A 22,554-nucleotide genomic window follows, 5' to 3' on the forward strand; every position below is an offset into this window, starting at 1 on the left:
CAGGAAATCCTAAAAGAATTGAATAATAATCCTAGAAAATAGAAACATATATAATCCTAGTCAAGAAATCGATTATAAATAAATTATTAATAATTTTACATCTCAAAAAACTAGAAAAATAAACTTTAATAAAATTTTACTAAATGAATTTTTTAATACCGAAAAACTTAGGGCCCCTCATTGAAGTTTGACTTTAGGCCCAAAACACCGTTTAGCCGCCCCTGCCAGCACATTATGAAATTCCAGCATGTTATGTTGAAAGTTCACATGTAAAAAATTCGAACTCCAACATATTTTGCTGGAATATTTTCTAGATTTTGAACAATGTTTTTGTTCAGATTTATCTTTTACATGAAAAGTGGCTAAATTTCAATTATTTTTGAAACTATAGCTATTTTTCAATTACCACTTGTAAATCTCGTTATTTTTGAATTTATCCCATTTTTTCTAGCTTTTATGTTGGGTTTGAAATTCCATTATAGCTCTGTTTGATCAACAAGTTTTTTCTTTTTGGGTTAACTAGCTCTGTTTTCTTAGTTATGTAAATTCGATAGAGGAATTCTTTTTGTGGGATCACTACAGAGATAAGCCACCAGCTTTTTAAAAAATAACACTGTGTGGCCACTCAAAGATTTTATTAGCCCATGTTTTTATTACTGGCCTGAAATGGCCTTCCGACCCAATTTATTTGCAACTTGTAGCCATTTTCTATTTCCAATGCATTTATCTTCCCAAGACCACACAAATGATACACAGTGTATCAAACATATTTTTTTTTCTTGTTCATCTTCTATTTCGATTTTTCAATTTAAACCACCAAATTTATTCCCGGCCTTTTTATCTTACTTTCATTCTATTTAATTCCAATGCACAAAATTTTCTTCCCATTACCACTTTCATTCATATCCTCTTTCTTTCTTACCCTCTTTCTTTCTCTGTGTCTTCTTCGTCTTCCTTTTTTCTTTCTTTGGTTATTTTTTTTCATTTTTCTTTCCTTCTCTATCTCCCATTTTAAATCTATATTTTTTCTCTTTATTTTTTACTTCATACTGAAAAAGCTTGTTTGAGTATCTAGAAAGATTACAAATTTTTTAATTCAATTCTTAAAAAAATTTACTCAATTACGATGCATGATATAAGAGTGGCAGTAAAAGTCGTGGGGTTTTCTAGTCAAGCTTCTTCTTCTTCTTCGGGTCATAATAGTGTTTTGTGAGTGCAAAGTTTTTACAGTGAGTATCTGATAGAGAAAAATGATATTGTATAGCCACTATAAGAATTATAGCCAAAAATATATATATAAATCATATATATTTTGTATATATATATATATATATATATATATATATATATATATATATATATACATTCTGTATGTTATATACAAAAATTATATAGTTTTATACACTTTTTCGACTACCAGATGTAATTAATTTTTGGCGCGGGATAAAAGTGATAACAGCCTGATAGTGGGTCTGGATTTAATGGGGTAGTAGGATGTTATATACACACACAATTATACAATGTATTAAATATTTTATATACACATATATAGAGTTGTACATATATACGATAATTTGTATTATAGTTTTATATAAAAGTTATATGTATATTATTATGCTATGTATAAAAGTTGTATATACATTGTATCCTAAGTTTGGCAATGTACTTTGTGTATATTTAGTGTATTTCGAACGTGTTTGTGTATCCAAAGCATATTTTGAATTTTTTTATACTTGATTATATAGTGTATATATACTACACAATATGTATATATACTATATAATAGTTTTATATAGTATATACAAATTATACATAATTTATACATATTTTAAATTGTAAATTGTATATAAATTGTTATATGTGTATAAAAGATGTATATTTACAGTTAAAAGTTTTATATACAGTATTTTCCGAGTTTGATAATGTATTCTTAGTGTATTCCGAGCGTATTGTATATATATATATATATATATATATATATATATATATATATATATGTGTGTGTGTGTGTGTGTGTGTGTGTGTGTGTGTGTGTGTGTGTGTGTATGTGTGTATAATATATATAATACGTGTACAATCTATACATCACCTTCTTCGTCTTCTTCTTCTTATAGCATGGATATTTTTGCTTATGCAACATTATATTTTTGTAGATTGGATCACTAAAAATTTAATTCTTTTTTGTAAAAGATAAAAAGGGGATTGCAATTTGTGTATAATAGGAAGAAGATTGGTGGTTGTGGAGAAGAGAGTTGGGTTTCTTCTTCTTTTATGTAATAAATCTTTTGTATGAATTCTCAGTCTTTCACTTTTTTCTCTTTTAGTTAATTCTTAAAAGTTGTATAAAGTTGTAGTTTTATATAAAAATGATATATACACTCATATAAAGTTATATATACATGGTACTTGTATATTAATATTTTTATAGAAGTTGTAAAGACACTGTTATACAATGTTAAAACTATATATGCAATGTATACTAAGTTTGGCAGTGTGTTATTTGTGTATATTGAGTGTATCCAAGTGTGTTTGTGTATCTGAAGTATATCTTGTATACATTGTGAAATGTACATCTCTCTCTCACACACTCTCTCACACACAACATATAATCTCGTTATCTGTGTGTATCTTTTTTTTCTTGAGTTGAGTTTTTAAGTAAGTTTTTCTCTATTGAAAAATATTTTATTTTTTTGAATTCACTAGCTTTTTGGACTTTTGACCGAATTATTTTGTTTGTATAATTGAAAACTTATTTGACTGAAATATTTTTATAAATTATATTGCTTTGGACTGAAGATATATTTTTTATTACTGTAAATGAGATTTCTAAGATAAAAAATCACTTGAAATACTTGACATGGGTTTAGAATGCGACTACTGAGATTTTTATTTCATTGGCTAGCTATTATAATTAGTTTTTGGCTTTAAATTGCATAATAGATTTATGGGTTAGAACTTGTCAAAAGTTTTAGCCGAGTGACTAAAAGTGAAATTGACTTACTAATAATTAGGTATTAAGTCATGTACCGATCATAGCCAAAATTTTACTAATAATATACAATATTTAAAAAACTTAGGCAAAAAAGATTTTTTTTAATGGGTGTAGTTGGAATTTATTGAAAAAACATACAAAGTTTGAGAAAGATTTGAGGTATTTGGGCTGGTTTGAAGTTAAAATACGGTTTTGATAATATACAACATTCGAGAAATCTAGGCACAAAAGGCTTTTTTCAATGGGTATGGTTGAAATTCGTTGAAAACACAAAGATGAGACAATATACAAAATTTGAGGATGATTGATAATTTGGATTGGTTTGGAATCAAAATTCGTAGTTGAGATCGAGTTTAAAATTTTCTCTGCGACACATGTATCTAACATGTATCTATGTGTGTGTGTGTGTGCGTGTGCGCGCGTGTGTGTGCGTGTGATAAACAAATGATACACGAAGATACACATCTCATTTTCTTCCATATTCATCTTCTTCTTCGAATTTGCTTAAATTTCAATTCAACCCGCCTCAAATCTTCACAAAATTGTCCTAAAATTGAGATTCAAACTCCTTGAAATATACCCATTATATTCTAACAAGGAATTTTTACATACCTATACACTATTAGAAACTTTATTACCCTCCTATATACCTATACCTACTCAAGTTTTAATTTAATTACATCCTATATACAAATTTACCAATTATATACACTTTAGGAATTAAATGAGTATACCTTTATATTAGGAATCAATTCTTTCCCATCCTTATTCTCTCTCCCTCATGCGCTCTCTCTCTCTCCGTCTCTCTCTCCTGCACTCTCTCTCTCTCTCTCTCTCTCTCTCTCTCTCTCTACGTCTTTCTCTATCTCTCAATCCCTAATTCCAGTAATGTCACGACCCAAAATCTCACCCGTCGTGATGTCGCCTATCTCATATTAGGCAAGCCAAAAATCTCAACAAACCACAATTTCTCTCAAGATTGAAAATATAATATTTAAATACAATACAAACACTTCCCAAAAATTGGTGTCACTGAGTACATGAGCATCTAATATGAATACAAGTCTGGAAAATACTCATACTATAATAGTCTGAGACCAAATACGGTAAACAAAGAGATAGAGAAGGAGAGACAAGGTCTGCGGAACACGGCAGCTACCTCAAAATCTCTTGAAAATCAACCGCGCGAAAGGATCAACACTCGCTATGTCCGGAAATACCTGGATCTGCACACGAAGTGCAGGGTGTAGTATGAGTACAACCAACTCAGCAAGTAACAATAATAAATAAGGAACTGAAGATAATAACGAGCTACACAGTTATGGTTCATTTCCAGTAATCCCAACAAAGAATAGACATGCTATCAAATCTGGCAGTTTAATGTCAAATCAATATTTATACAGTTCATGTTCATGTAATCCGTATATCAACAATCTTTCAGAAATTTCACAACAATGACAGATAGCAACTAAGTGCAACAACAAATGGAAATCAAGTACAAACTCTCAGGACAATAACCACTCACTAGACTCCCAGCCCTCATCACTCCCTGGGCTCCCATCCCTCATCACTCACTCAATGGGTACCCGCGTTCACTGGGGGTGTACAGACTCCGGAGAGGCTCCTACAGCCCAAGCGCTATAATCTGCACGGACAACTCACGTGCCATAATATAAATATCTGGATCCGCACGGCCAACTCACGTGCTATAGTATAATATAAGGATCCGCACGACCAACTCACGTATTATAGTATAATATAAGGATACGCACGGCCAACTCACGTGCTATAGTATAATATAAGGATCTGCACGGCCAACTCACGTGATGCACGGACAACTCATGTGCTATATAATATCAATATCTCACAATCAGGCCCTCGGCCTCACTCAGTCATAAATCTTTCCAGTCTCTCGGGCTCTCAATAATCATGAAATCAGCCCAAACAACAATGATATGATGTATCAATAATAATAATAGAGACTGAGATAAAATGTGCAAGTAAAAACTGAGACTGAGTACATATAGCATTTAGCAGGCAATTCAACAAGTACGCGACCTCTGTGGGTCCCAACAGTACTATCGCATAGCCTAAACATGATGTCTAACATGATTTACAGTCAAATTTTATCAACACATAGAGAGCATATAGCTAACAACAAATTATTCAACTTTACAGTTTCCCGGGACGGACCAAGTCACAATCCCCTCGGTGCATTCCCACACGCCTGTCACCTAGCATGTGCGTCACCTCCAAAATAATCACATGATACCAAAATCTGGGGTTTAATATCCTCAAGACCAGATTTAAAACTGTTACTTACCTCAAGCCGTGAAATTCTTATTCCGCAATTTACTTTCCTCGTGAATTGGTCTCCAAACGCCTCGAATATGCTCATAAATAATTCGTTTCAGTTAATAAAATTCAGTGGAATTAATTCCATAAGAAAATAATAATTTTTCATAAAAATCTAAAAATTAGCTCAAAAATCGTCCGTAGGTCCCACGTCTCGGAACTCGACAAATATTACAAAATCCTTAAGCCCATTCAACCACGAGTCTAACCATACTAATTTTACCAAAATCCGACCCCAACTCGACCCTCAAATCTTCAATTTAAACCAAGAGGGTTTTCAAATTTTTCCAACTCAATTCACCAATTAAATGATAAAAACAACCATGGATTCGGGTAATTTAACTACTATTGAGTTAAGAATACTTACCCCATTGTTTTCTCTGAAAATCACCCAAAATCGCCTCAAATCCGAGCTCCAAATCGTCAAAAATCCCATTTTCAGGGCTTAAACTCACTACTCAGGCTTTTCTTCTTCGCGAACACGGTTAGTGCCTCACATTCGCGAAGCACAAAATATCTCCCGTCCAAATTCCTCCTTCGCGAATGCGACATCACCCTCGCGTTTGCGAAGAACAAAATGCCTCTGCCTCAATGCCTTCTACGCGAACGCGTTCAACCCATCGCGAACGCGATGCTTTGTTTCCCCTCACTACGCGAATGCGATACCCCCTACGTGAATGCGTAAGCCAATTGCCTGGGGTCCTCAGCTGCTTGATCTCTTCTTCGCGAACGCGTAACACCTCCCGCGTTCCCGATGCACACCCAGTCCACCCTTCGTGAACGCGAAGAGCAAATATTGCCAGCCTCTCAATTCCTTTTCGCGAACGCGAGGCTCCACTCGCGAACGCGATGAAGGAAACCAGATGGTGCATCAGAAAAATTCCAGCAGAGTTCCAAGTCCAAAATCCAACCCGTTAACCATCCGAAACTCACCCGAGCCCCACGGGACCTCGACCAAATATACTAACAAGTCCTAAAACATCATACGGACTTAGTCAAATTCTCAAATCACCTCAAAACAACGCTAAAACCATGAATTACACCCCAATTCAAGCCTAATGAACTTTGAAATTTCTAATTTCTATAAACGACTCTGAAACCTATCAAATCACATCCGATTGACCTCAAATGACATAACAGAGGTATTCCAATTTTCAGAATCGGATTCCGACCCCGATATCAAAAAGTTAACCCCCGGGTCAAACTTCTCAAAAATTAAACTTTCGGCATTTCAAGCCTAATTCCTCTACGGACTTCCAAATAATATTCTGGACATGCTCCTAAGCCCAAAATCACCATATAGAGCTATTGGAATCATCAAAATTCAAATCCGAGGTCGTTTACACATAGGTCCATATCCGGTCCACTTTTCTAACTTAAAATTTTCAATTATGAGACTAAGTGTCTCATTTCACTCCGAGTTCCTTTCGGACCCGAACCAACTAACCCGATAAGTCATAAATCAATTGCAAGATATAAATTGAGTAGTAAATGGGGGAACGGGGTTATATTATTCAAAACGATCAGCCGGATCATTACATTCTCCCCCTCTTAAATAAACGTTCATCCTCGAACGGGTTTAGAATAATACCTGGAGTCTCAAATAAGTGTGGATATTTATTCCGCATCTCCTGCTCAGTCTCCTAAGTAGCTTCTCCGACTGGCTGGCCTCTCCACTGCACCTTCACTGATTCTATGTTCTTTGACTTCAGCTTTCGAACCTGCTGGTCTAAAATAGCCACCGGCTCCACATCATAAGTCAAATTACCGTCCAACTGTACTGTACTGAAATCCAAAATGTGAGACGGATCCCCGACATACTTTCGGAGCATGGATACATGGAACACTGGATGAACACCTGATAGACTAGGTGGCAAAGCAAGTTCATAAGCCATCTCCCCAATTTTCTTAAGTATCTCAAAAGGCCCAATATACCGAGGGCTCAACTTTCTATTTTTCCCGAACCTCAACTCACCCTTCATGGGTGAAATCTTGAGCAGAACCTTCTCCCCAACCATGTGAACAACATCACGAACCTTCTTGTCGGCATAACTCTTCTGTCTAGACTGTGCCGTGTGAAGCCGTTCCTGAATCATTTTGACCTTCTCTAAAGCATCCTGAACCAAGTCAACACCCAATAGCCTAACCTCACCGGGCTCAAACCAACCCACCTGAGACCAACACCGTCTCCCATATAAAGCTTCATACGGTGCCATCTGAATGCTTGACTGGTAACTATTATTGTAAGCAAACTCTGTGAGTGGCAGAAATTGATCCCAAGAACCCCAAAAATCAATGACACAAGCGCGTAGCATATCCTCCAATATCTGAATAGTGCGCTCGGACTGTCCGTCCGTCTGAGGGTGAAATGTTGTACTCAACTGAACCTGTGTGCCCAATTCTCGCTGCACTGCCCTCCAAAACTGTGAGGTAAACTGTGTACCCCGATCTGAAATAATGGACATCGGTACACCGTGTAGGCGAACAATCTTGCAAATATAAATCCCAGCCAACCGCTCCGAAGAATAATTAGTACCGATTGGAATAAAATGCATAGATTTGGTCAACCGATCTACTATCACCCAAACAATATCAAACTTTCTCAAAGTCCGTGGGAGTCCAACTACAAAGTCCATGGTAATACGTTCCCACTACCACTCCGGAATTTCAAGTCTCTGTAGCAATCCGCCCGGTCTCTGGTGCTCGTATTTTACCTGTTGACAATTTAAACACCGAGATACAAACCCAACTATATCTTTCTTCATCCGCCTCCACCAATAGTGCTGCCTCAAATCCTGATACATCTTTGCGGTGCCTGGATGAATAGAGTACCGCGAACTGTGAGCTTCCTGGAGGATCAACTCACACAAACCACCTACATTAGGCACACATAGCCTGCCCTGCATCCGTAATACACCGTCGTCTCCAATAGTGACTTCCTTGGCATCACCGTACTAAACCGTGTCCTTAAGAACAAGCAGATGTGGATCATCACACTGACGCTCTCTGATGCGATCATATAAGGAAGACCGAGAAACCACATAGGCCAAAACTAGATCCGACTCAGAAATATCCAATCTAATAAACTGATAAGCCAAGGGCTGAACCTCCAAGGCTAAAGGCCTCTATTCTACCGGTAAGTATGCTAAGCTGCCCAAACTCTGTGCCTTACGACTCAAGGCATCGGCCACCACATTGGCCTTTCCGGGATGATAGAGAATGTTGATACCATAATCCTTAAGCAACTCCAACCACCTTCGTTGCCGCAAGTTAAGATCCTTCTGTTTAAACAAATGTTGTAGACTCCGATGATCGGTATACACCTCACACTGGACACCGTACAAGTAATGCCGCAAAATTTTCAAGGCATAAATAATAGCTTGTAACTCAAGATCGTGGACTGGATAATTCTTCTCATGTACCTTTAGCTGTCTGGACGCATAGGCAATCACCCTATCATCTTGCATAAGTACTGCGTCGAGACCAATTCGCGATGCGTCATAATACACAGTATAAGACTCTGAACCTGTAGGCAACACCAATACTGGGGCTGTAGTCAAAGCTGTCTTGAGCTTATGAAAGCTTTCTTCACATTCATCTGACCACCTGAACGGAGCACCTTTCTGGGTCAATTTAGTCATAGGCGATGCAATAGATGAGAAACCCTCCACAAAATGACGATAATAACCGGCCAAGCCGAGAAAACTCCGAATCTCAGTAACTGAGGATGGTTTGGGCTAATTCTGAACTGCCTCTATTTTCTTTGAATCCACCTTAATACCTTCATTGGACACTATATGTCCCAAGAATGCCACCGAACTAAGCCAGAACTCACACTTAGAGAATTTGGCATAAAGTTTCTCCTCTCTTAGCCTCTGTAATACAATACCCAAGTATTGTGCATGCTCCTCCTGGCTATGTGAGTACACCAGAATATCATCAATGAATACCACGACAAATAAATCAAGATATGGTTGAAATACACTATTCATCAAATGCATAAATGCTGCAGGGGCATTGGTTAGCCCAAAAGACATCACAAGAAATTCATAGTGGCCATAACGAGTCCTGAATGTCATCTTTAGAATATTTGAATCCCGAATTTTTAATTAGTGATACCCAGACCTCAAATCAATTTTGGAGAACACTCTCGCTCCCTGAAGCTGGTCAAATAAATTATCAATACGCGGCAATGGATATTTATTCTTGATTGTAACTTTGTTCAGTTGCCTATAATCTATGCACATCCGCATAGTACCATCTTTCTTTTTCACAAACAGAACCGGTGCACCCCAAGGTGACACACTAGGCCTAATAAACCCTTTTTCAAGGAGTTCCTGAAGTTGCTCTTTCAATTCTTTTAACTCAGTTGGTGCCATATGATATGGAGGAATAGAAATGAGCTGAGTGCCCTGCACCAAGTCAATACTGAAATCAATATCCCTGTCGGGTGGATTACCCGGCAGGTCTGCAGGAAATACATCCAGAAAGTCTCGCACGACCGGTACTAAATCAATAATAGGAGCATCTGCATCAACATCTCACACAAAGGCCAAATATGACAAGCATCCCTTTCTAACCATACGATGGGCCTTCAAATAAGAAATTACCCTCTAGGAACAAGATCTAGAGAACCCCTCCATTCAACCTTTGGCAACCCCGGCATCGTCAACGTCACGATTTTTGCGTGACAGTCCAAAATAGCATGAGACAGAGACAACCAATCCATACCCAGGATTACATCAAAATCAACCATACCGAGTAATAAGAGATCAACTCTAGTCTCCAGTTCCCCAATAGTTACCACACACTACCGATACACACGATCCACATTATCAATATCGTCCACCGGTATAGATACACAAACAGGTGAAACTAAGGACTCACAGGGCATATCCAGATAATGAGCAAAATATGATGATACATATGAAAAAGTGGAACCAGGGTCAAATAATATAGAAGCCTCCCTGTGGCACACTGAAACAATACATGTGATCACTGCGTCTGAGGCAACAATATCTGGCCTGGCAGGAAAAGCATAAAATCGAGCCTTCCGCCTCCTGATCGACCTTCCCCTCTTGGGCGACCCCTAGCTGCCTGACCCCCACCCCGCGATGGCAGGGCGGGTGGTGTAACTGCTGGTGCTGGTGCCGTCGGTTGAGAACTCTGCTGTGAGACCCCACTCAATAGCCTAGGACACTCTCTCTTGAAATGACCAAATTCTCCGCACTCGAAACAACCCTTCCTCTTACGGAACTGCTGCTCTTGATAACCCGAGGAATGAACTGCAGAAGCCTATGCGGACGAGGTATAATGAGAACTCTGCACTGGTAGTGCACTGAATGAAGACTGGCCTGAGTAACCACTGTAAGAACCATGGCTAGCTGATGCACCACGATGAGTTGGATGACCCGTCTGAGCGTGTCTGTAAGAACGACCCCTACCATGGTGAAACAGACCCCCTGAAGGAACACCGCTGTAATCACTCGGACCACGAGGCCTCTTAGCCTCTCTCTCTCTCCACGTTCCTAGCTACGAACTATCTCTATCTGCTGAGCAATGTCCACACCTCATCAAAAGTAGCACCAGATACTCTCTCCCAGGTCATAAGTAACCGCAGCTGATATGTGAGGCCATCAATGAACCTCATAATCCTCTCCCTATCAGTGGGAACCAACCAGATTGCGTGATAGCCAACTCAGAAAATCTCATCTCGTACCGCGTCACGGACATATCAACCTAGCAAAATTGCTCAAACTGTCTGGGCAACTCTTCTCTGCGGGACTGAGGTACGAACTTCTCCAAAAAGACCACGGAGAACTGATGCCAAGTAAGGGGAGCTACGCCAATAAGCCTACGTCTCTCCTAAGTCTCCCACCATCTGAGTGCAGACCCAGAAAACTGAAAAGTAGTGAATGAGACCCCACTGGTCTCCAGAATACCCGATGTCTGAAGCATCCGTTGACACTTATCCAGAAAACCTTGAGCATCTTCTGACTCAATACCGTTAAATGGTGGAGGTCGAAGCCTCTCAAATCTCTCAAGTCTCCTCTACTCATCATCTGCCATAACAGGAACTACCGGGGCCTGAGCAGCTGCAACCGGCTGGGCTGGTAGTGCCCCCGATATCTGAAGTCCCTGTACTACCTGGTCTGGAGTACGGGCAATGGGGGCATGACTACCTCCCCCATCCTGAGAAGTGGGAGGTGTGGCCTGGGCCGAAACCACCCGAGCAAGACCAGTGCAGGTTGCCAATATCTGGGCCAAAGTCTCCTGAATGCCTGCAATCTCAATGGGAACAGCTGGTGCCTGAGCTGATCCTATCGGCTCAACTATATCTGGAATCTGCTCCTGTGCTGGAACAACTGGTTGTACTACAGGTGCTATTCCAACTATGGTACGAGATACACCTTGACCTCTACCTCGGCCCCGACCTCTACCACGGCCCCAACCTCTCGTGGCCCTAACTGGCGGCACTGGTGGCTGACCGTCCGATCCGGTAGTACGTGTCCTCACCATCTATGAGAGAATAGAATAGCAGAAATTTAGTTTCCAAAATCAACAAATTCGCACAACAAAATATAAGAAAGTGAAATTTTCTTAAGGGTTCTGCAGCCTCTCGAAGATAAGTACAAACGTCTCTGTACCGATCCGCAAGACTCTACTAAACCTGCTTATGACTCGTGAGACTTATGTAACCTAGGCTCTGATACCAACTTGTCACGACCCAATATCTCACCCATCGTGATGGCGCCTATCTCAATACTAGACAAGCTAAAAATATCAACAAACAACAATTTCTCTCAAGATTGAAAATATAATATTTAAATACAACACAAGCACTTCCCAAAACCTGGTGTCACTGAGTACATGAGCATCTAATATGAATACAAGTCTGGAAAATACTCATACTATAATAGTCTGAGACCAAATACGGTAAACAAAGAGATAGAGAAGGAGAGACAAGGTCTGCGGAACACGGCAGCTACCTAAAAATCTCCTGAAAATCAACCGCGCGAAATGATCAACATCCGCCATATCCGGGAACACCTGGATCTGCACACGAAGTGAAGGGTGTAGTATGAGTACAACCAACTCAGCAAGTAACAATAATAAATAAGGAACTGAAGATAGTAACAAGCTACACAGTTATGGTTCATTTCCAGTAATCCCAACAAAGAATAGACATGCTATCAAATCTGGCTGTTTAATGTCAAATCAATTTTTGTACAGTTCCTGTTCATGTAATCCGTATATCAACAATCTTTCAGAAATTTCACAACAATGACAGATAGCAACTAAGTGCAACAACAAATGGAAATTAAGTACAACTTCTCAGGACAACAATCCCTCACTGGACTCACTCAATGGATACCCGTGCTCATTGGGGGTGTACAGACTCCGAAAGGGCTCCTACAGCACAAGCGCTATAATCTGCTCGGACAACTCACATACTGCACGGATAATTCACGTGCCATAACATAAATATCTGGATTCGCACGGCCAACTCACGTGCCATAATATAAAATCTGGATTTGCACGGTCAACTCACGTGCTGCACGACCAACTTACGTGCTATAGTATAATATAAGGATCCGCACGGCCAACTCACGTGCTATAGTATAATATAAGGATACGCACGGCCAACTCACGTGCTATAGTATAATATAAGGATCTGCACGGCCAACTCACGTGCTGCACGGACAACTCACGTGTTATATAGTATCAATATCTCACAATGAGGCCGAGGGCCTCACTCAGTCATAAATCTCTCCAGTCTCTCGGGCTCTCAATAATCACGAAATCAGCCTAAACAACAATGATATGATGTATCAATAATAATAACAGAGACTGAGATAAAATATGCAAGTAAAATTGAGACTGAGTACATACATCATTTAGCAGGCAATTCAACAAGTACACGACCTCTGTGGATCCCAACAGTACTATCACATAGCCTAAGCATGATTTCTAACATGATTTACAGTCAAATTTTATCAACACATAGAGAGCATATAGCTAACAACAAATTATTCAACTTTACAGTTTTCCAGGACGGACCAAGTCACAATCCCCTCGGTGCACGCCCACACGCCCGTCACCTCCAAAATAATCACATGATACCAAAATCTGGGTTTAATACCCTCAGGACCAGATTTAAAACTGTTACTTATCTCAAGCCGTGAAATTCTTATTCCGCAATTTCCTTTCCGCGTGAATTGGTCTCCAAACGCCTCAAATCTGGTCATAAATAATTCATTTCAGTCAATAAAATTCATTGGAATTAATTCCATAAGAAAATAATGATTTTCCATAAAAATCCAAAAATTAGCTCAAAAATCGCCCGTGTGGCCCACATCTCGGAACTCGACAAAAGTTATAAAATACGGAAGCCCATTCAACCACGAATCTAACCATATCAATTTTACCAAAATCCGACCCCAACTTGACCCTCAAATCTTCAATTTAAACCAAGAGAGTTTTCAAATTTTCCCAACTCAATTCACCAATTAAATGATAAAAACAACCATGTATTCGGGTAATTTAACCAATATTGAGTTAAGAATACTTACCCCGTTGTTTCCTCTGAAAATCATCCAAAATCGCCTCAAATCCGAGCTCCAAATCGTCAAAAATTAAAAATGGGACGAAGTCCCATTTTCAGGACTTAAACTCACTGCCCAGGCTTTTCTTCTTCGCGAACGCGGTCAGTGCCTCGCGTTCGCGAAGCACAAAATATCTCCCGTCCATACTCCTCATTCGCGAATGCGACATCACCCTCGCGTTTGCGAAGCACAAAATACCTCTGCCTCAATGCCTTCTAGGAGAACGCGTTCAACCCATCGCGAACGCGATGCTTCGTTCCCCCTCACTACGCGAACGCAACACCCCCTACGAGAACGCGTTATCCAATTGCCTAGGGTCCTCAGCTGCTTGCTCTCTTCTTCACGAATGCGTAACACCTCTCGCGTTCGCGATGCACACCCAGTCCACCCTTCGCGAACACGAAGAGCAAATATTGCTAGCCTCTCAGTTCCTCTTCGCGAACGCGAGGCTCCACTCGCGAACGCGATGAAGGAAACCAGATGGTGCATCAGAAAAATTCCAGCAGAGTTCCAAGTCCAAAATCCAACCCGTTAACCATCGAAAACTCACCCGAGCCCCTCGGGACCTCGACCAAATATACCAACAAGTCCTAAAACATCATACAGACTTAGTCGAATCCTCAAATCACCTCAAACAACGCTAAAACCATGAATTACACCCCAATTCAAGCCTAATGAACTTTAAAATTTCTAATTTCTACAAACGACTCCGGAACCTATCAAATCACGTCCGATTGACCCCATATTTTTCACACAAGTCATAAATGACATAACAGAGGTATTCCAATTTTCAGAATCGGATTCCGACCCCGATATCGAAAAGTCAACCCTCCCGATCAAACTTCTCTAAAATTAAACTTTCGGCATTTCAAGCCTAATTCCTCTACGGACTTCCAAATAATATTCCGGTCACGCACCATACGGAGCTATTGGAATTATCAAAATTTAAATTCGAGATCGTTTACATATAGGTCCATATCCGGTCCACTTTTCTAACTTAAAATTTTCAATTATGAGACTAAGTGTCTCATTTCACTCCGAGTTTCTTACGGACCCGAACTAACTAACCCGATGAGTCATAAATCAATTGCAAGACATAAATTGAGCAGTAAATAGGGGAACGAGGTTATAATATTCAAAATGACCGATCGGGTCGTTACACGTAATGTAGAGCAAAAGAGAGCAGCAATTCCACCATTGACAACCATTAAAAAGCTTTGAAGCTTTGAATTCGAATTTGGCTTTTCAAAAAATATTATTTGTTTGAATTGGGTGTTGTTGCAAATAATTGGGAATTCTCTCTACGTCTCTCTCTATCTCTCAATCCCTAATTCCAGTAATGTAAAGCAAAGAAAAAGAGAGCAGCAATTCCACCATTGACATCCATTAAAAAGTTTTGAAGTTTTGAATTCGAATTTGGGTTTTCAAAAACCATTATTTGTTTGGATTGGGTGTTGTTGCAAATAATTGAGAATATGATTTGGAGTTTATATCTCAATTTTGAGGGTATTTTGGTAAAAATTAGACTTGATTTTGACTGAATTTCAGATTGAAACTCGAAGAAGAAGAAGAATAAGAAGAAGAAGAAGAAGAAGAAGAAGAAGACATGACATACATTATACTTACGAAATTGTAGTAAAGTTGTAGAAAAATTGTATTCTATTTTTATATATATATTTTTTATTTAACTATTGTATGAAAGTTGAACAATATTGTATAAAAATTGTATTTAAGTTGTGTGATATTGTAGTTGTATATAACTAAGTAGAAATAATGTATGAAAATGGTAGATAAGTTGTATAATATATAATTAGTTGTATGAAATTTATTTTTACTATGTATAAATTAGATACAAAATATACAAAAGACATATTGTATAAAAATTGTATTTACGTGGTATGATATTGTAGTTGTATATAACTGGGTAGAAATAATGTATGAACGTTGTAGATAAGTTATAGATAAATTGTAGATAAGTTGTATAATATATAATTAATTGTATAAAATTTATTTTTAATATGTATAAATCAGATACAAAATATACAAAATACATATTGTATAAAATTTGTATACAAATTATATTTAAGTATAAGCATACTCTTAACTGCGTGAGTAAATATAAGCATTTACTTAATGTAAGGATAACTTAACTGACCAAAGTGTAAAGCCGCATCCGTTTGTATTAAAAGAAGATTTGATTACACAAATTAATGCTTTGAAGTCTAAAGTTGTTTCAATAGGACAAACACAACCCCCTTAGATTAAGAAGAGTAGTTTCTAATTGTTAGGAATAGTAATTTTTAAACTCTAAATCACATTGAAGATTGGTATTATGTTGTTAAATTTTCAACCACGTTTTTTATATAATATTCTTAATTTAAAGGATGGTTGGATTTTTTCCGGCTATTATCTCTATTATTTACATGTTTACGTATTTAGAAGCCCTATGAGCTACTGTACCGTACAAAGCTTCCAAATTGCAGGAGTGCCATTGAATAAATAACAGAATAACTTCACAAACACATGAAGATACTGAAAAACTGACAATTATTCAATAGACTACATCTCTCTCAATTATCATCACAAAAAAAACTCGAAGGGATTTGAATTTGTCAGGATTTTCAACACAAACATTTGAGTTTAATTGAAATCAGATGAAGCTTCAACTTGAGGAGAGAAAAAGGTATGACGGAAGATCTAGAGAGAAAAGGGGAAAGAGGAGAGAAAAAAAGAAAAAGGTATAACTAAATCCCTTGATTGAAGGCACAAATAATGGATTGAGGCCTTTTAAGGTGGATTGTATATATTTTGTAACTAAAATATGTTTAGGTCGGATAAATACTAATACATGGATATTTTTCGTAATAAGGTTTCAAATAGTATATAGGAATGAAAAAATCCCTTCTAATAGTATCCACTTGAAATAAATACCAATTTCAGAAATCCAAACCAAGCTTAAACAAGCTCACGACCACAAAAATATTTGCTCTCGTGAAAAAACCCAACATCCAAAACATGTTTTATTCTGATAAGAAGTGTGAGAATTTCATAAAACTGCTCAAACATAAATATGTACAGCTAAAGGACTTTGTACTCTTGGTTGCAGGCAAAGAAAGCCTACAAAGAAAAAAGTTATCACATTTACCAAAATAAAAATAAAGTACATAAATAAAAAGGCATAAGTGTCATTGTCTTTCGGTTTAAAGATGTTAGCTGGGGAAGGGTGCCAAATAAGGAGGGGGTATAAAGAATAAATACCAGTTTTCTGGTACTTGGCTAAGTGAGGAAGTAAGAGGGGAGAGGGAAGTTAGACTAAAGAAAGGGAGAAACATACAAAATATCCAATTAAACTAATATTGATAGCGTTCATGAATAATTGGCTAATATTAATATTATTGTATGAATTGACTAATATATTGATAATAATTTTTCTCTGAACATACTAGCTTTTGTCCAAATATTGTAAATGCGTTCAAAAAATTCATTAAATATCTATAAATATTTAAATGTAAACACAGTTAATTACTATTAAAAATTTACCCGAGGTCATTATAGGAACCCACAAATATTAAATCCTGAATCCGCCTATCATAGAGTATTAAATGAGAATTAGCGGAAAATTCAAACCATGACCTTCCTGAGACGTTTAATACTATCATACAGATGAAGCTCCGCCAATTTAGCCGAATTATTGATGACCGTATAAGATTTCCTTCAATTAATTTAAAAAATGGTTATCGTGACACTCAAATGTGTTCGGTAGTAATTTTGAAGACCAAACTTGTTAGGTTTTCGAATACATGAAGGACCATTCCTCTTTTTTTTTTCTTCCAAAGATTCACCATGGGAGTTAATATTGAGAATAACTCAAAGGTATAAAGAGGGGTTGCTCTAGTGGTGAGCACCCTCCACTTCCAACTAAGAGGTTGTGAGTTCGAGTCACTCCAAGAGCAAGGCGGGGAGTTTTTGGAGGGAGAGAGCCGAGGGTCTATTGGAAACAGCCTCTCTACCCCAGGGTAGGGGTAAGGTCTGCGTACACACTACCCTCCCCAGACCCCACTAGTGGGATCATACTGGGTTGTTGTTGTTGTACATAGAGGGAGACATAGTCCCGACCTCATCAAAATAAGATGAACAAAATCTATCTTTACCGTTTACCCTAAAAAACAGATAACAATTAAATTTGTAAATGGTTTTAAGAATACGCGGATTAATAAATTACGTTAGATTAAACAAATAAAGATATAGTAAATCCAAACCACGTGAGGAGGATAATTACAGCCTTGACGAAATTTCCACCCTCGATCCGGATTCACAATGGCCAGCACTGGTGAACGAGAATAAGAGCTATGAATAACAGTGAAAATAGTGGTATATTATTTTGGGATGCGTGTTACAACGTGTTTAATGAATAATCAAACCCCCTTTATATAGTAGGAGAATCCTACTCTAGGTACAATTCCATAAAAGGTAAAAATCTTCCGTTTAACTAATTACTGAATTTCCGTCGGTACATACTAAGACCTGCGCTGTGATACCCGGTTGGTCACGGATATTACGGCCTTCCGTTAATCATGTTTGATTGCCTTATAAGGCTCACTGAAGTCTTTAGGGATTCGGACCGATCCCGGGGTCATGCCCTCGATATATTTGAGGGCGGGCGTCGTGCCTCCGGTGCCTGACTCGATAAATCCTTTTTCTCGGTTCCGGTTCCTTGTCATCGCGTTTCCTTGCTTGATTTATTTTATCGGGAACCGGGCATGCTTATGGGTCCGGTTTTACCCGTATACAGATAGTCCCCTCGTTTCTCGGAGAGCAAGTTTTACGGAAACGACGAGGAATGACATGAGTTCTTCGATCTCTTCTTCAACATGCTGCGATACAAAATGACAAAGAAACCGAAACGTCCCGTCAGTCGTGTCGTAATAACTCCTAACGCGTGCCAGCCATCGGCAAGTCGTGCCTGAAAGTGAAACAGCACCAAGCCTCTATAAATACCCATTCCTTCGTTCATTTTTTTTACTTTGGACCAAGCTTCTACCTTCAATCCTTCAAGATATTACAGTTTTCTTTTATCCCTCAATATTCTTACCTTCGTTCTCCAAGTTACAACTTTTCTTTTACCCCTTGCTTAAGCCAGTGTGCTTGTTTTTATTAGCAAGTTCTCATCCCTCATTTCCTCATTCTCCTTCATAGTTTAAAACCCTTTTAACCAGATAAAAGAAATGGCAAAGACTTCCTAAACCGTTCCCTAAAAAAATGCTCCTTTTTCTTTGCGGCCTTCCACTGAGGTCGAGGAGACCGCCCCTGATGTGGTCGTCCTAGAGAAGTCCGTTCCGGTCGTGGCCACTGATGAACCGGTAGCCGAGCCCCCCTTGAAAATGTTCATCCCGGGGGGTGTTTGGTCAATGATGACTTCAAGGTTGAAAAGCTAGACCTCTTCGGTTCAAGGCCGATGCGAGGCGGTCTCACGGTACATCTGCTCTATTACAGAGGTCGTTCTTCATGCAATTTGAAAGGACTGCGGCTGGGTGGATAAGGATATAGTGATTCCCGAGCCCAATGATGATATCAACATGCATGTTGAGGGATATCTAAGTATTTACACTTATCCCTTTACATTGGGCCCGGTGGACCCGGTCATCTTGGACTTCTTCATGAGGTATGACGTATGCCTCGGTCAAATTCACCCATCACTGTGGAGGATCACGATCCTTCTCTGATTTTTCGTGAAAAAAATTGATTCATACACGTTCACCATTGACCATCTGCTCCGCTTATACAGTCCCTGAATCTTCTGGGGGGACTGATAAAGCTTGTACGCCGGGCCATCAAAGCCCCATTTTCGAGTATCGACGAGGACAGAGATCGGAGTTGGCAAGGACGCTTTGTCCGAGTGAGGACCGCCGACCCGATACCTGCCGAGTGGAGGCCGTTCCCCGAGAAGTAGAACGTATCACGTAAGTATAACTCCTTTTAAACGTCGATTTTATGTTTTATCTTCCCTTTTCTCATCGTGTTTGCTGTGGCGCAACCCCCGCTCGAGTTCCAAACGTCATTCCTCGGCTCAAGGAGTGGATCAGAGGCATTTATTCGCAGATGCCTTATGCTGAGCGCTCGTGGCGCAAGATCTCGAAGGGCCGCTGGGAGTCCCGTTCTCACAGTAAGATTCCTTTCTCCGAGTAAGTAGCACTAAACTTTCTTTTTCAACACGATGCCTTCATTGCTTCTCTTATTTTATTTTTTGCAGGCTTGCCTAAGACCATCTAGCTTAGGCCCTTGGCAGGAGGTGAGGACCTGCCCACTGATCCTTCTGCTTCAGGGGAGCCCAGAATCACAGTAGGATAGAATAAAAGGAAGAGGGACCCGAGTTTCCCGAGCTCGGAGAAGAAGAAACCGAGGAGACGATTGGCTCGTAAGCTAAAGGAAAGTTCCAACTCCCGAGTGCCTGACTCGAATTCACTCTTCCGGCTGAGGGACGAGCTCGATGAGGATGACCTTTTTGTGGCCCATGAGCCGTCTGTTCCCGAGGAACAAATGGCACCCGCGGGGGGAACGACGGGGGATAATCCCCCCTCAAGTTGTCGAGGCTCATATAGATGTGAGGATCGAGACCTCTGGAGTCGTCGTCTCCGCCCCGCCTAGTGTTATTGAAATTTCGGGATCGCCCTCGTTCACAAAGTCCATGTTCGATGAAGCCCGAGCGACGAAGGAGCGATCTAATGAAGGGGCTCATGGAACGGACGATCCTCTCTGATACTTCTTCGATGGTGTAGATTCTACTGCCCTGGAAGACTTCTTCGGGTTAGGTGACTTAGAGGTGCCGAGGAAATGTCCATCCACGGAGGTCGGTGGGTCGAACTCGAGCCCGAGGTTGATCAACTAATTCCCCGCTCCGAGCACGAATACTGGCCGGAGATGATAAGTTGTTATCACCATCCCGGATATTGCCCGGGTTCTTTCTGCCCCCGTCGGGATATCTAGATACCTCCGGTGCCTGGTAACCGAAGAAGACCAGGAAAAAAATGAACGAGATGGATGTGCCATGCTTGTTTTACGAAGCACAACAGGCGTTGAATCGGGTAAAGTGTTATCACACTCTTTTACCTTCGAACTCAGTTTTTGATGACCCTAATGCCTTTTCTTTTTTGCATCCTACAGGCCTCGGTGCTACACCATGAAACCTTTCTCCGGTATCGAGATGAGCTTAGCCAACTTGAGGCCGAAGTCAAAGAGTTTGCTAAGAAGAGGGACATATATAAGCTTCTCAGCGAGCAACGTGAAGGAGAAGTCAAGAATCTCCTGGTTTAGTTGGACGTATCTCAGAAAGAACACGCCGCCTTGGTGGAATAGTTAAAGATCTTTGAAGTTAGTGGCGATGAGTTAGGACATGGCAACTAACGGTCAAAACCCGCAGGTCTAGCAGAAGCTTGATCGGATAGACCAACTTTAAGCTGAGATGGACGAGGTCAAGGCCATGGCCGAAGAATGGAATGGCATAATGGACCGATTGGCTTCGAAAAAGGAGACTGCCCGGGTGCAGCTGGCCTCAGCGGAGGCCCAACTTCGAGTGGTGAGGGAGAAAGTTGAGGCCTGGTCCCAAAGAATTGAAGACCTCCAGTCTTAACTGGACTTGGCCGCTGCCGAACGGGATACCCTCGCCAAGGAACTTAAAGCAGCCAAGTCAGTGGCGGAAATAGCCAGAGCCGATGCTGAAGAGATGGTGGCCCAGTACAAAGCTGATGCTGAGGCAGCCCAGAACTGCCTAAAAGTTATTGCCGATTACGTGAAGTGGTAGTCTCGAAGGGTGGCTCTCGAGAAAGTTAACGCCCGAGGTTTCGATTTAACGGTCGAGATCGAAAACGTTAAGAGGTTCGAGGCCGAGGTCAAGAAGTTGGCATATCCCGAGGATGAAGAAGGCTCCGAGGGCTCCGGCGGATTCGAGGGTGGAGAAGACTCCGATGGTCCCGGTGAAGAGGCGGGCTCCGACGAAGATCAGGCTTAGGTGCCTTGTAGATTTTTCTTTTGTATTTTGGTATGTTTTGTTGAGGCCGTTTGGCCTTTGTAAAGATCTTTATATATAAACAAGGATTCTTTTTTTTTTTCGCTTTGGATATTTACAAGTTTTGTTTCTTTTGGCTTTTTCTTTACGATTGCAAAGATTTCAAATGCCTTATTATGTAGTAATAAGGTCTTGTTTGGAGATTCGAACACGGCTTGTTCTCTATGCAATTTTGTTTATAACTCATGGGGGATTGGTATGATTGGAAGCTTTCCCAAAAGTGCTTATTTAGAAATTTTTAGATTATAATTTTGCCTAGGGTAGCCTTTGGACCGGTTTGGAAATTTTGAAGGCGTTATGTTTTGGTTACGGGTTTCGGATATCTCCGAGCTGTTTCTACGATGGACATAGCCTTTTAAGTTTGGGTATTGCCCAATAGGCTTATTACCCCGGGCTTCAATGCCCGAGCCATCCGTGCTTGCCCAGGACGACAGTCCTCGAATAGGGGTGGCCGTAGCCTTTAAAGTTCGGGTACTACCTAATGGGTTTTTGTACCCCCGGGCTTTGATAGCCTGAGCCATTCGAGTTTGCCTTGGATG

This window comes from Nicotiana tabacum, chromosome 17 (genome assembly GCF_000715075.1).
Source record: "Nicotiana tabacum cultivar K326 chromosome 17, ASM71507v2, whole genome shotgun sequence".
In the NCBI taxonomy this organism is placed as follows: domain Eukaryota; kingdom Viridiplantae; phylum Streptophyta; class Magnoliopsida; order Solanales; family Solanaceae; genus Nicotiana; species Nicotiana tabacum.